The following is a 17048-nucleotide window of genomic DNA, read 5'->3' as shown; positions in this document are numbered from 1 at the left end:
CATTCATTGTAAATTGAATTATCGGGGTTGGGGGGCTCTCACGTTTTGACAATGGAGATATCAATGTAGAAGAGATTCAGAAGCAGTTATGCATGCGGAAACGTTTACAATGTGCACACGTGTTGTCCATATGGGTTACACATGGCTGGGAGAGGGGTAATCGACGAATTCGCATGATTTTCCATGGCTGAGGTTTGGGGTTGGATTCCATATCACATCTGGTGGAATAATGATGAGATACGCTTGTTGACTGGGTTTATGGGTGAAAGGGGGTGGTTATGGGGTGGTCCGGGCTTTATTGAATACTTTCTCTTCGAATTGAATTTTTTTAACGTATGTTTGAAAGTTTAGAAATTTTTTATTCGAGTTTTTGGAGTGAGGAAGTGAAAAAAAATCATTTTTGACGTTGTGGGATAATTTTGTCCCAATTACAATAATTTCTTTCTAAGTAAATGGGACAAAGTAATTAAAAAATGAAGTTTTATTTAAAATCCAATGTATTTTTTATTTGTCATCTGTGACTGATACTTTCCCTCTCAATTATTATAATTATATCCTGAATAAATACAGTCAAACCACATTTCATTCGGAGAAATTCTTTTGCCACATGTTTTCGCGATTTGGCAAATCTTCAATCAAAATTTTCGTTTATATTTTTTTTTTGCAGCTGGAGGAAAGAGTTGGGAGAAAGGGATGAATGGAAATGATATTTCCAAGCTCACAGGGGACTTTCTCCTCAATGACCATCATTATTCCCGAATAAATGGAGCAAAACCTCAATTGATTGAGCCCCAAGTTTTCAAAATAACACATCCGTTAAGATTTGTCAAATCCTACCATCAACATTTCGTTATATTTTTTATTCGTCAGCTGTTGGTAATACTTTCCCTCCAATTACTGTTATCGTACCCCAGATAAATGAAATGAATCCACTATTCATCGGGTGAAATTTTTTCATTATATATATTTTAAGATTTGAAAATCCTCAATCAAAATTTTCTTTTATATTTTTTCCCTGCAGCTGGAGGAAATAGTGTGGAGAAAGGGGTTGATGGGGGCGATATTCTCACTTTCTCCTTCATGACCGTCATTATTGCCCCAACAAATACAACAAAATTTCGATTCATCGAAACTCAAGTTTAAAAAAAAAATAACTGCGTCAAAAAAAATGTTTTTTTTTTCGTTTTTGCAATTTTGAAAATTTTTACGCGCTCAAAAAATTATTAGAAAATTAGGGTATCCCTTCCCGCGCAAATGAATCGACTCCTGACTAGATTCACCACTTCTTCCCAAGATGTCGCACCTTGCAAATGTTCATAGTAGAGCTCTAGCATTACCATTCCCCTCCTAATCATCAATCCTCCCTAAACAGGTACATCTTCCCCAAAAGTCACCCTCCCATCGCCAGGTAAAATCGCTCATTACCCACAGAACATTTTCCCCAGAGCTATAAACCAATAAACACTTAAATTACTAATTGCCTAATTAACAAGTGGATCAACCTAAAAAAAAATGGCCTATAATTATTGAAATATTACCCAAAAGATGTTTATCAGAAGCAAAATTGTAATCTGCTAATTACCGTCATAAATAAATTGGGAACACAATATTGTTAACAAATTTATATGAATGGCGCTTCCAGATAAACAAAAGCTTTATCGATGCAGACGAAAAATGGCGGTTAATGTTTTTTCAAAAGTGAGATTAGTCTTTAAAAAATTAATTTAATTGAAAATTGGTGATGGAATTAGAAAATTGTGGGTTAGGGGCTGGGGAAAGGCTACGAAGGGGAGAGAGATTGTCACAGGTCACGGGTTCGTTATATGACGTATTTTAATCTCCACAGTGTCAGTCATTTACTTAAAAAAAAATACCAGAATTCTGATACATCCATTACATAAATTCATTCATCTCTCTTCATCGTTCCCTCTCCCTTTCTCTCTCTTTCCTGTAATGAACTCGCTTATTATCCCGTGTATTTACGTTGTACGTGGTTATTTCGATAAGTATCCTTGATGGAGGCAAAATAAATCGTATACGTGAATAAAATTTAAATTCAAGGGCTAAACGATTAAATTATCGTTGCAGGAATTAGTTGATGCCCTGATTACAGACATTACATTCAATTTTTTTACCATCTTTTGATATATAATTGCGTACAAAATTCAAAAAAAGGAAAAAAAACTCCGATATTTTTACAAAACATAAAAAAAATTCCACGAATTCTACGCAAAATGACGTTATCTTTAAACAATTTCTGTTATCAAATGAGTAGTAAAAATTGTTCAGAGTTTGAAAAATAAGAAAAATGAAGAGAAACAATTTTTTTCACAATTTTCATTCCAAAAATGGAGCATCAAATTGATTGCTTGTTAATTATTACCAGAAAAAAAATTCCAGAGTACCTTAATTTGTAAATTTTGTAAGACATGTGACTGTAATGACTCCATCACCCTCCCCCCCCCCCCCAGCCTCTCGCCCTCACCCCACCCCGAGTAATGAGAAAAACTTTCCCTGAATTCTCAAAAACCGGACCATGAAATTTTAATTTAAAAAAACGTCAAATATTTTTCATCGCGCGATGTTTCCGAGCTGTGACGAGACGCGAGTCACTCGTGCCCCACGAACGATATCTGCGATTGAAATGATAAGTATAGACCATCGATTAACACGTAATTGTTGATTGACGTAAATAATAATATTCAATTAGTCGAATAAAAAATTGATTCCGTCATTTTCGCGGGTTAAACTGTTGATTCTGACGTTTGGAGTATTTTTAATTGTGAGCAAATGATTGGAAAAATTGTTTGGGCCCCACCAGTGGGCCTATACTTCCCCCGGCGATGATGACATCGTCGCGGAGTTTATTCCCACGGCCCCGATCGCAATCCACGGGGAATACTGGTTCTCCGTTGTTACTCTCTCGTATACCGAATGAGAGAGTACACATAACACGATCAAGAAAAATTATGTACACAAGGACACGCGCCTGGGCGTGGAGGTATTTCCGAGATGGTAGAGACACGGCGTGTGCCCTGCACGCGTTCAATACAAATCCACGAGTTAATGATAGAAAAATCATTGATGTTCTCCACTCTCTCCCCCCCAACGTCCATTTTTCCCGAATTTACGACGGAATTGACGCAAAAAAAATATTAATTTTTGACATTTTATCATTAATTAATGACTCACAAAGTTTTAAGACGATTCGATCATTTTTCTTTGATTTTTCTAAATTAAAAATAATTACAAAAGTCCAGGGAAATCATTTTTAGGTAAAAATTACACCTCAAGGGGGTGAAACGAGGGAAAAATATTAGTTTTATTGCAAAAATTGACCCCTCAAGTCAAATTTTTCCCACAAAACGAAAAAAAATTTTTATCTAAAATTTATTTTCCTGTAGAAAAAACCGAAAACGAATTTTCCATCACTTGAATCATCCAAAATATCGAAATGTCAGTAAAATCGATGTGGAAATTTACCGGAAAATTTCAGAACTATTTTTTATCTATTTAATTTGACTTGTTACCTGTGAAAAACAAGCAATCAGGCTTTTCTATTTAATAACCTAGGAATATGCAGATGTCGGCGACTCGTGTGAGCGTCTAAGAATGCAAAAAGAGGAGTGGGATAATGATTACAGACGCTTGTGCCTTGCCTCGTGCCTAGCGCACGTTTTACAATAAAACTAACATTGATGCATTTTACTGTGGTGGAAGCCGCTGGAGCGTGAAGTCGCGTGGATACCGCGTGCCGATTATAAACATCCAACTTTATTTGATTTTCCTCACGCAAAAAATCCGAAACACTTCTAACTCATTTTTTTTAATTTTTAAAACACATTCTGATGGAGGAAAATTGCGTTTTCCATCAAAAAAAAATATGACCGATGAAAACTAACTTAAAAAAAAATCTTTTATTATCTTTAGCAAATATTCAAAGTGTTTTTGATGTTATGAATACAAGAAATAATGAAATTAATAGGAAAAGAGGATTTTTCTCCAATTTTTACGACTGTTTTTCGATTATAAAAAAAGGTAATTAACCATTCAAAGGATAATTTCTTTTATTCCCCGAGATAATGACGAATTCCGTCACAAAGGAATCAATTACATGGAAAAAGAGCCAACACAATGGGACGAAGGATCCGAGGTGAATAGTGACACGCAAGAACTCATTCAGGATGTCTCGATGGTACAAAAAAAATTATTAAAAAAAGAGGAAAGAGAGTGAATAAAGAACTGTCGCGTGATCTAACCGTTTCGCTAGTATTATATTTTTTTCCAAACATCGTCTCTGGTATCTGTGTTTATGCAGTTCACGCAGCGGAAACGAGGATCGCAAACTCGGGACCAATTTAATGTCATTCAATTTTTTATTTTCATTTCATTTTTAGTGTAGTCTCAACTTCCGTTGTGCTGATACATTCCATCACGGGGGTATTTTTAGATGCTGTTGGTGGAATCTGATAGTCATTTGGAGCGATAAAAAAATATAAAATCCATTCAATGTGTCAGAAGTTGACAACAAATAAATTGTCATTTTCAGCCAACGCAAAATATTAAAAATTCACTGTCTATTTACTCTGGAAAATGCTGGGAAATTTTCAGTAGTAACCCAAGATCTTCAAAATTATCGGAAATTTTCCGAGAGTTTCGTTGCGTAGCAACGAGAGGGATAAGTTTTGCAGATTAAAAATCCCTTGCTGGATTATTTTTTTATTCCAATTTCAAGCAATTAAATGTGTGGCATTTCACGTCACATGGTATAATTTTTCACTGGTAGTTGTGGCTTCCAGCATATATTTTCTATCTGCACAAAATGCAGAAAATTGTTTCCAAATTCTGGTTTTTATCTTCACCGTATTATTAGCAACATTTTTTTAAATTTTTTGAGCAATAATCTCCAAGGGTTCTCCTCCAAATCTTCTCATGTCGAGGTAAACTCTTTGAACTTGATTTTTTCTAACGACAGTTTTGGGTTTCGAAACGCGTACAAATTGTTTATCAAATATTTTCATTGCTCAGCAACAAACAGGAAAAAATCCGGAAAATATCCGAAGTAAAACCGTTTTACTTGTACCACGTGACGGGAAATGTCACCATTTGATTGGTTGACATTGAGAAGAAAAAAATAATCAGTAAAACATTAAACAAAAAACTCCCGAGTTAATTTTCCCTGCAACAACAATCGAATGTTCCGATAATTTTCAAAATCACCTCATTATTTTCATTTTCCATTCGGCGATCTGGCAGATGCCAATATTGATTACTCCAAATGTTACCGCAATCCCCATCAGTTAAGTCCCCCGTTAATGATTTTATTACCTCTTAATGGATACACGCTCATTAACATGAAACACCATTGATAATTGAAACCATCGCCGAGTGTCTAGGCGGCAATTTATTTGTCCCAATATTTACGACTCTCTTATCCACCCCACATTGGGTCTCTCCTCCGATAATACCCCATGAGTGTAGATCTAATTATCCTTCAGACCCCATGCGCCAGGATAACCGACTGAATGGGGCCCCGGAATTTTTCAACGCGCCAACCTCAGTCCCCGCATACCTCGTAAATTCTACGGTGGCACTTGTTAAACCCCGAAGGTCGTCTCGGTGGAGACTCGCACGTGCGTTTCGACCCCCCCACCCCCCTCGGCCACTTGGGCGAGAAGGGGGGGAGGAGGTATTCTTGCGGTTGAGTTTTAATGCCCAGGCAATTATGAATTAAATTCTTGGAGTGAGAATTCTTCGGATAAATTTTGGATAATTGAACTTGTCTAATAGTCCGGTTTAATTTCATAAAGTCATTCACCAAAAAAAGATTCATTATCTTGCAATTATTATGATAATTGCAAGAATATTAAGGTAACGACGGATTAAGATGGCTTAAAGAACAAATTAGTCGAGTGATTTTAGATGTTTTTTCCCCAGTGAAATGAATTTGTAATTTTATTTATGGAATGTCAGAGACTTCATTCGAGTCTCGTTTAAATTTATAAATATTTTTTTTACTGGGCTTTAATTTTATTATTAAAAGATGGAGATATTTGCAGTAACATTTGTTGTACCTAAATTCGCCTGACAAAAATGGTTTAATTAAAAAGTTTGTCAGCTCATTCCGTGAAATAAAATAATTGCAAATAATAAAATTTTGAGTGCCAATGATTGATTTGTCGTTAAAAATTCTTAAAAAGTTTACTGTTACGATCTATTAAATTCGCAAATGATTTTTGCAACTTTGTCGATGTTTACAATTCCCTATCACAATCTTTACGCATATTTTATCGCAATTGCATTGAGAAGTAAAATCTTCAGCTCCGTGTACAGAAGGCAGTTGATTATTTTTATGGCCCCATCAAATTCTATTTTTTTTTTCCACCACTCCTCACCCTCTTTTTAGCATTTCAAACGTTTTACCGTGGAGATATAATAGCACGGCACTCTGGTGAATCGCTGCAGGTGCCTTCCCCTTGACTTCTTGTGCGCCTCCACTCGCGTTTATATGCACAACCAGAGGCTAAGTGTACACGGTTTTATTTGCCACTTTTTTATTATTTTTTATTGCTGATTTTTTTATACCACGGATTTACGCCCGTCCAGACGCTATTTAATGACCACCGGTAGCGCTCCCTTCACTTCAATGTAAAAATATTCCCTCCAGTGAAACGATAAAATTCGTTTTGGAAAAGAAATTTTCATTCTTTATTTTTCGAAAATTATAGGGAAGACATGAACTATCTTTTGGGTAAAAAATCCATCGCGAGATATATATTGAAATTTCAAAAATTTTCAGGGTAAAATTTTAATAAAAATGTCAATTTTTTTGATTCCGAAGTGCAAAGGGTAGAACGACATTATTTGATTCATTTTTCGCCGAGTTTTTTAGCAATATCTCCTAAAATAAGAGACTTAGCGAAATTTTTGTAACCACACTTTTCATAGTACTAAACCCCCTCCACAAAAAAGGTCATAACAAAAAATTCGCCATCTCCCCTACATTTCGAGATATTTACAAAAGACTGATAACTCCTCAGAAGACACTTATCTCGCTACCCCCTCGCTACCGATATTTTTACGTAAAAAAAATGTCAATAAAAATCATGAACCCGAACAATTCCGATATTATGAGTTCGCGGGGCGTCCTAGATATTCAGAATGAAAGGGGGTAGAAAATCCTACAAAACACATCGTCCAGTTGAGACATCAGTAAAATTATTGTCCACAATTCATTTTCCCCGAGTTCTTCATCATCACCCCACACCCCGACATTTTCATCCCCGTTATTCAACCGAATAACTACTGTCCATAAGGTGAACCCAGTGATACCGAATATATCGTGCAAACATACGACAAAATAAAATCTCCTCGATTGCCAGTGGCTTCACTGCGTGGGAACCCGAGACAGATGCGTCGCGCGTGAGAATCTCCGGCAGATGCGGGACTTACGCACCTTCTTGAGATTACCACGCACTACACACAACCCATCCAATGATTATTTGTATAGCCATACTCGTGGATAATGTGAAATAGTCGTCCAAAGGAATTTCAAATAGACAAATACCGATGAACCACTCACGTTGTATTTACAGACTGCAGAGGGGGTAGATTTTCAAGGTTATTCCAGGGGGTTGGCGTGTGGCTGAAGTGTGTTACGATCAACTGAACTATCTGAATACACCAGGGGACATTAATCACCAAAATAGTCAACCAAAATAAACGAGATAATGTTGAATGAAAAAATTATAGAAATAAATTACGCTGAGGAAAATTATTGGTTAAATAATATTCACATTAACCAAATCATAATCACGTTGGCCATCGACGATCATTGATACTTCCTACACTGCACCCTGAACATGAATGAACATCATCCGATACCGTATCTCATCTTCCAGGAACTTAGTCAACAAACACCGATGAAAACAAAACAGAATTCACTCGTGTGTGCATCCGCATACACAATTTTACGTTCAACCCTCCCTCCACCCCCTCCCCCTCTTCGACCAAAATTACATTGAGAGGATGTCTCGCAGGTGGTCTCATCCCTCGGACCCCCCAGCCCCTCATCGGCGTAATCTCTATAAACGTTGACTTCCTCATCAACTCATTCACTCGATCCAGCGAATAATTTACATAAAAAATTGAATTAAAAATTATTGTTGAATCCTGAATAATTATTCCATTGAAATTTGCGATAAAAATCGTCCAAAATAAACAATTAAATTAAATTGACATAAATAATTTTGGAAATGGGGGTAAACTCACGCGAAAATAAGAAATAATTGTTGACATTATTTTTTAATGATCGAAGGAAAAAAGTGATTAAAGAGAGAAAAAGAAATTTTCAAAAATTCGGAAAAAGTTATTCAGAAATCAAATAACTCGATAAATCTCAAAAGCCCGCGAAAAGTCTTTGAAGGATCCACGTGGTCCCTGAAGGGGGAAGGGAATTAAAAGGGGATGAGGGAGGGGGCACACGCGGGCGTCCCCCGCAAGGTGATGTGGCATGCCAGGACTGTGGGAATCCAGGACATGTGCGTACCTTTGCGCGCGCCCAACTCGTGGTGAGCACAGGAGCAAAGGGTGGGGAGGAGGCGGGAGGGGGGAAAGAAATCTTACGATGAAAAAAAAAAAAGTGTACAAAAAAAAAGGAGGACGAAGGACGGCCGGACCTATGCCCGAGGTCCCATCGGCTACCATAAGGCTTTGAAAATCCATGGGAATATCGAGCATGTGCATTCACGATTTTAGGGCTCGTGGTCTGCACGAGTTATGCGCAGGGTCATTATGGGCTTCCGATTCACTTCGATTTTTTTTTCTCCCTCTTTTCATTCTTCTTTTTATTTTCTAAAGAGATTGATCGGTCGCTGGTGCACGTGGACAAATATACAAAAATAAATTTTGGGTAGAAATTAGCCCTTTGGAGGGCGAAACGAGGGATGAAATGACAAATAACTATTTTTTAGGTGAAGTTTTGTTGAAAAAATTAGACTTCGGAGGCTAATTTTTGGGGTTAAAATAATCTTCGTCCTTCGTTTCATCCCCTGAAGGTCTAATTTTGACTTAAAATCTTTTTTTAATTATTAATTTATTTAGTGATCGAGGGAATAAATAATTTTTTTTTTTTTAATACTGCTAGTTGTTTGCAGAAATGATGTTAGTAAAATAGAACAGATTTTAAGAGAGGCTGGGGAGGATGTTAAACAAAGAAGAAACTTTTGTAACATCAAAGAAATAAACAATACAATACAATAATATTTTTTAACATGAAAAATTGTAAATTTTCATCTTAAAAAATTTTCATCAAGGCAAATCGTTTCAGGGAAAATCCGGAAAATTTGATGGATCATTGACCCTCAATACTGACAACACTATCAATGACATATCGTGCCTCCCAAAATCCTATGACCACAACCAAAAATTCAAAAATTTAAATCATTCCAAACGCGAATTAAAAAGAGTTTGACAACTTTAGTCATTGCCAAGTGTGGGTGTAAAATTCCCCTCTCACATCACTGATTACCGACCTCCTTCTACTACCATTCAAAAATCTCTCTCCCTCACTCAACTCAACTCGTATCTGTACTCCTCTTATTCACCGTGAGAGCATCCTCCCACCCACTCGCATCAAGTATCAACGGGGGCTGCAGTGAATGGGATGCGTCATTGTTGGTGTAAGTGTTATCCATGAAATCGAGAGTATACCTATAAATAACCCCATGACGCAAACACTAATAAAATTCCCCGAAAACTAAAAAAATCGGATCAACTAAATTACTTAATTACCTGCACAAATTAACCAAATAATTAATTACTAAACAAGTCGATTGTTCCTGAGACTACTCTACACATAACACACCTATATACCACGTAATAATATTTTCTTCTACCTCATTACATGAACTTTCAAAAATCCTAATTAATCAATCAATTAAATAATTACCAATTAATTATCCCGGCGGATTAGTAATCCCCGCAAACCAAAACAAATCCTAAATTCTTCACTAACCCCCCTCCCCTCCCCATCGAATTTCCACGATTAATTAATTAATAACTTTTTAATTCCTCAAAAATTAATCAATTTTAAAATTAAAAAATTCCCAACAAAAGCCACGTGTATGACGCATGCGAGTCACGCGCAGACTCGACGTATTCCCGAGGCCCCACGGGGAATGATAAAGGTAAAAAAAAAAAAGGAGAGGATGAAGAAAGAAAAAAAAACCCCCCCAAAAACATGAAGAAAAGAAGTCAATCGGTGTGAGGGGACAGTCTCGTTTCTCGTAGGACGAACAGATGAGAGAGGTCCGTGGGAACTCACTCGGTTCTCCTTCGGAAGGCGTAGGATTCGTGGCTGACTACACACACACTACACGAAAAATAAGAAAGAGGAACAGAGGGGGTAGAGGGGGGGAATTTTACTCTCTTTGAAACCATCTGCCCGAGTCTCTCACGGCTCGGTGCCAGCTGCCGATATCTTTCGCGCGCATAAGCGTGCATCGACCGGTATACAACCGATATCTTTTCTTTTTACCCTCTTTTATTCGCTTAAACGTGTGCATAAGTATGCTAGTGGGTACCCGTTAGCGTGACGTCGTCACGATATTGAAGGGAGGGAGGGTAGAAGGAGAAAAAAAATTGAATAAGAGAATGAGGCGAGGACTTATGACTTGCTTTTACTAAAGCGTGCGAGACTCGTGTTATGCACGAGTCAGTGGGGGATGACCTCACGTGACCCTAAAAAATATATTTTTTATTGTTTCAATTAAATTTTTGAATTTTACTGTAATTTTGACAGATTAATGATTTACGAAATGAATGAAACGCAAAAAAACGCGAAAAAATTGATTGAAATAAAGTTCTTTTTGTTTATGGAAAATCAAAATTATTAGATTATAAAAAAATAATTTTTTAGTTCTCATTATTGTCTAATTATTTAATTAATAAAAATTGCTGGGGAAATATTTTTTGTTTGGTGTAATTTATAACGTCATGTTATTCATAAAATGATATTAAAAATGATAATTTATGAATAATTTTTCGTGACCAAGTACCTAATTAATAATTCATAAGTCACATGTAAAAATTCAAATATGTGTGAAAATGTCCGGGAATAACTGCATAACAAATGACCACCGTTTGTAAACGTAAACGTAAAACACGTGGGGGTCGTGTATCAGGTACCGATCCACCTGCTCGAGTGCATAGACCCCTCAGGGGGAGTAAGTTCTTCCCCTTTCCCAAACAAAACAGTGAAAAGTCCCCAGGTAACACGTGCATTCCCACGCGATTTTTCCATTCTTCAAATAAAATCCACATTCCCGAAATAATTTCGATGATGAGGAGAAATTCCTTTGCCCCGGACGAATAATAATAGAAAGGGGTGAGGGAGAACTACCGTTGGGGCATTGTTGGGGATGTGTTGTGCTTCCCCCTCGACACACCACTGCAGGGTGCAGTCGACGTATCGGGGTCAAGTTGTGATGCGGAAGCAGTTGACCCATTCAAAATAAAACCGGAGAAATTCAAAAAAAAAAAGTGAAAGGAAACGAAAATCTGAACTCGTGCATTGCACGCTTCGGAGGGGATGTTTCGGAATTTGTATGGAATGGATAGGGGTCGTGATTTCTACCGGTTCCCTGACAGTGGGAGGCGATTTTTTGAGGCCCCATTTGCCCGTATTTGGGCCCGTATTTAGGTATTTGATTGGATTTTTCAAAAAAACAAGTTATTTAACCGAAAAACAATTTTTAAAATTTTCTAGATTTTTTTTGTCGCTTCAGATTATTCTTACGAATATAAATAAATTTAAATAAATTTTTAAAACGAATAAACTTCGAATAATTCGAATCGTATCAAAATCAATTTTAATGTCACATCTAAAGTTTATTAGTAATATTTGTATGATGCCCCGCGATGTATTTCATTGACCAATTACAAGCAATAATCACAGCAGAGACAATTATGAGAGCCGTGATTATGTCACTTGTCGTAATAAGGAAGTTAAAGTGGAGCTGTCAAAGGAGCAGTTGAAGTTTAAAAAATATTAAACGTGTGTGAAGCAAAGAGAGTGATGCTTCACTGTACTGCCAAGGGGATAAAAAAAAATGTTCCGGAAGACGTTCTAACGAGCCAATGAAAAGGCTCTTTGTGTGGCTCGCCCACGGGCGTTATGAAAGGAAACCGATAACCCGAGGATTGTACTGTCACCATGTGTCCACAGTCGACACCTTTTTAAATTAACTGTTAAACACTAGAATCTTCTGAAAATACACGAAATATTTTTTTAAAGCATTAGATGAAATTTCTCAACTCTGATAATTTCATTATTTACATTGTAAATACGATAAACAACCCGTTTTTATCTGATAGCAAATGTTTCCTCAATTATATTTCTTGAATTTATTTAAAAACAATGAACAACGGATTTATAGTTTGTTGGAGTGAAAATCCCAGAAAATGTCTGATGAAAAACTTTTTGAATCACTTAATTATCATCAGAAAATCGAAGTCTCAACGATAAATAATTTTAGTGAATTTGTGAATGAAAAATGGAAAAAATCATCATCTCAACAACGAGAAATGGACTCGATTTTTATTACAAAAATTATGAAAAAATGTTTATTAATAAACTTTGTCGTTCGTTCAAAAATTGGGAATTTTTATCAATCACCGAATTGCAACTAGAGATTTTAAAAAATACCAATCAATAAATAAATAAATGTGGACCACTAAATGAATTATTTGTCCACATTTTCCTTGAACCTTCAATATCATCCCAATAATCCTCTTCTGCGTCATTAACAAGACGAGGGCATAGCGACACGACAAAGTCAACCACTGGAATAGATGGTGAGAGCGCTCTGATATTAACCCGACATTTCAAAGGGTAAAACCGCAGCCCAGTAATTCCCCCCACCCCATCCACATCCCCGTAGCACTCATTCTAATCCAAAAAACATGTTTAACCCAACTATACCTATTTTAGTATCCCGAAAAACCTCAAGAACCAGAAATAGAAACGCAAGCGGTGGAATTACATCACCCGAAATGATCCTTGGGATGGAATTGTGAAGTCCCACAGAAATATTAAAAAAGCAATAAAATGAGTTATTGGAAGCATAATATTCATTCCGAGAAATGGAGCCTAAAAATAAAGCAGAGGGTAAAAATTATAACCACTGGAAACGTCATTTTTTTCAGGAAGTCAATAAAAAAAAATCTTCCCAATATTTTCACATAAAAAATATTAAAATTTTTCAACATTTTAAGCCTTCAGGGACGATTTCCTTCGACCTCTTCCACCAAACCAAATTCATGAATGAAACAATTCCCTAACAAACTCCATCGCAACCAAATCTGAAATTACCTTCAATCTGCGATATCACATTACACAACAACTGCGGTAATATTTTCCCGACGAATGTAAACATTGAAAAACGCGTAAACGATTTCTAAATCTAATTCAATTCCAACTGAGCTACCGAATACCCCATAAATTCCCCACAGGAATTCATTTGAATTCAATTCAATTTTTTTAATCCCTCGAACCAGAGAATTTAAATTCCACATATTCCCTCCAAAATTTAACCCAATAACATGTGCGTACTCCATCGTTTACTGCACGCAGTGAAATAAATAAATTCATCATTAAATTTCCCGGAAAATGTCTGTCAAAACCAGAGTTCCATCTGGTAAAAAAAAAATTCCCGTAAATTCCATCGATAATCGCAGAAACCATCGCCTTTCAATATTCCCGCGTGTCTGACTCACCTCTTGCCCATGCGCGCACGTGTTCATCGTACTTCTCTCATTTTATCATTTTTTTCCTCCCCTCCCCCTCAGCCCCCCCCTTCCACCCTGATTGCAATCCTCAGTGAGTCTCTCTGTCCTCCTCCAGCATTGGCATCCTCCCCGGGAGCACGAAAATCCGTATAATCTCACTCACTCCAACAACTCGTCTCCACCCAGCCCTTTTGCCTTTCTCTTCTACCACTGCACGTGCATGAACACGGATCACCGTACGATTTTTGCTGGATGATGATGAGGAGGTGAAGGAGGAGGGGGAGTCAGTCTCTCGTCTATCTCATCGGCATTCGAGTGGTTCGCGCGAGGCTCGTGGGAAAATGAGGCAGGTGCTAGTTAGGAACCCGGTAACCCAAGGTATCGGCCGAGGTAAACCCCCGTGAGCCATTCACGTGTTATATATATCGTTCGAGGCCCTGTACGCACCTCTTTTATTTTTAACCGATACCTTTTAACGAGGGCTTCCTGATGCGATTAAAAAACATTTTATTCTATTTACATTTAGAAAAATAAATCAGATTTACCCTGGTCGGAGATAAGGAATGGCCGACAGTGGGCCGACATTTGGCCAATACTGGCCGACTGTCGGTCGACTGTCGGCCATTCCTCATCTCCTGCCAGGGTATCACCGAATTTTCCTCGAGAAATCGTTTATCGTGCGTCAAAGTGGAATTTTCCGACCTTGACTTTCCAGCCGAGGAAGTAAAGTACGAATTTTCCGGACAGATGTGTTAAAAAAATTTAAAATATCAAAGAAATATTTCAAAGAATTTTTTGTTGCTAAAAAAAATCGATTGACAATTTGCTCCAAATCCCTTTTCCCTTTTAAGTCTAGACAAAAAACATTTTGCTAATGAAGAGTGCAGTCAGCCCTTATCTCTAATTACGTCCTCGTCACTTCGCAAAAAAGGAATAGATTAAAAAAAAATTAGGACTTCTCACGAGAATTGCGATCAACGAAGAGAAATCGTCCCATTAACCAATACAAATTATAACCGATGAATATTTAATCTCCCTCGAATCACAAAATTTATTTCGCCTGATTTACCGATATCTTTCGGCGCCGCAAACTCATAACTCAGACTGTAACGCATTATGAAAATGTCGTTTACACTGAAGATGAAATATATGGATTCATACGTGTCCCTTGATTTATTTTTAATTGAGTCGATGGTTAAAATATTCTCAGTAATAATTCACGAATTATTGACCAAATTTTGTGTTTTTTTTTTTTCATTTAAACCCGAATGGCAACTCAAGTTTTTGGGAGTCTAAATTTTTGTTAATGATTCTAATCGCGTCATTGGGCGGTTGATGACAGACGAAATGGCCGGAGGAGGCAGGGGGGGGGGAATAATTATCAACCAGATCCGTATTTTCAATTGAAAAAAAAAATTCTTAACGAGAATTTTTTTTATGCGCAATGCAAGTAAGAGAAAATATGGTATCATAAATTTTTCAACTACGACAATTAATTAATTAATTAATTAAAAATTAATTTTGTAATATCAACTCAAACGTTTTATATTGTTTTAAACTATTTTTCACTCCAACAAATTCTATTTTTGTTTTTTTCTGACCGAATAAACGCGTGTTCATTCGATACTCAACTTGGAGACGTGCAGAGTCACCCAAAAAACCACTGGAGTATGTGAACGCGGGCAGGTATTCACAAGATTAAATTCCAAAGTAGTTGAGTCACAATCTGAGTTCCCTGAAAACTACATGGACCCCGTGTGACTACCGACATTACGTGCCTACGTTGTGAATTCTGATTTTTTTTTTTTCACCGGAAATTCGTCACGTATTAGGTATCGAGTTGCTGGTTTTCATCCGTCAAAATACTCGAGTTAATTTTCGATTTGTGGTTCACAGTCATTAGCCAAAGGTTAATTATCCCGGATCTGTGAGACCGGCGCTGGACTATTAGATACCGTTGGAAAATTGGAACAAAGCTCTTCGGTTTATCTTCAAAAATCAATCGACAAGGTTTATGACGTGTTTGGAAAGGTCTCCAGTAAATGACCAATTTATGATCCTTTGTGCTTCGAACTTGAGAGTTGCAATCCTTACCACAGGTAGAATCCAAAGGACACTCTGTCCTCTGGAGTCATAAACTATTGGTAATGAGTTTGAAATAATAATTAAGTAAATAATTTAAAGTATTTATCTACTTTATTATTTAAGTCAAATAATTGTGCTCGGAAGCCCCATCCGCTCTTTACCGATTCCTCAGAGGAATTAACTAGATTTTACAAAGATTTCATTCGACTTTGTCAATATACTTAAAATCAAACCTAAACACTAAACCTCACACTTCTAAAAATTCCAACCCATAAAAATATTTTCAATTTAAAGTAAAAACACTCAGAAGAGAAAAACATTAATTTTTGTTTTCTATTTATTTCACGAAAAATCCAACATAAACATTCCCTCGTTTTTACCCTCATTAAAGGTTTTTTAAATAGTCAGAATTTAGTCCCCGGACAGCGGTCCTTTAGGTCAGTCCTCCCTTCCTCGTGTCAATAACAAAGAGTTCAACTTAAAGTAATCCATAATATTGCCACATTTATTTATTTATTTTTACCCATCTCCCAAACGATAATTACGTTCAGAGAAAATTTCATTGGACGAAAAATTAACACTCTGTTTAAACCGAAAAATTAATGAAAATTTACAAAACCGATAATTTAGAAGCAATTGATCATCAATTGTCTAGAAAGTTTCCCCAGTCATTTACCCCATCAATTACGTTGCCACATCATTAAGAAAAATCACACCAAAAATTATGTGTCATTTCGCAGTCATCATCCAGTATAATATCAGCGCAGGGGGGGGCGCAGGGGGGGAGGGGGGCGCAGGATTTTCGGCCTTCACTTATTGAAATTGTCCCCCAAAACCGGGCGATTAACGAGAGTTCATTAATACCAACGTTAGATCGACATTACCCAGCCTCATGATAAGCAGGACAATCCCCATAGATGAGACCTGTAGTCACAAGAATAATTATGGGGGCTCGTCCCTCACCGCCGGAGCTCTCGAACTCTTATTGTAAAGAAGTACAAACAAACGTTATGAATTATGAAAATATCCCAGAGAGAAGATTCACGACCACTTTAATATTTCTCCCGAGGTTTCTTCACCTTTTCAACCTTGCCTCGTAGTTATGCAACATACCTGAGGGAACCGCTAGACCAAAACCCCATCGTAAATTCAGGAATTCGCCAGGTTTTGATGTA

General features: G+C 36.9%; 1 protein-coding gene across 1 annotated transcript in view; it reads right to left on the bottom strand.

The window, feature by feature from the left end:
• LOC135169367 (tubulin monoglutamylase TTLL4) overlaps window positions 1-17048 on the bottom strand; it is a 91691-nt gene that overhangs the window by 65992 nt on the left and 8651 nt on the right. The gene's annotated exons all lie outside the window — the stretch shown is intronic.

Source organism: Diachasmimorpha longicaudata, chromosome 14, assembly GCF_034640455.1.
Source record: "Diachasmimorpha longicaudata isolate KC_UGA_2023 chromosome 14, iyDiaLong2, whole genome shotgun sequence".
NCBI lineage: Eukaryota > Metazoa > Arthropoda > Insecta > Hymenoptera > Braconidae > Diachasmimorpha > Diachasmimorpha longicaudata.
Note: the sequence above shows the minus strand (reverse complement) of the source record. Positions and strands in the feature narration are given on the sequence as shown.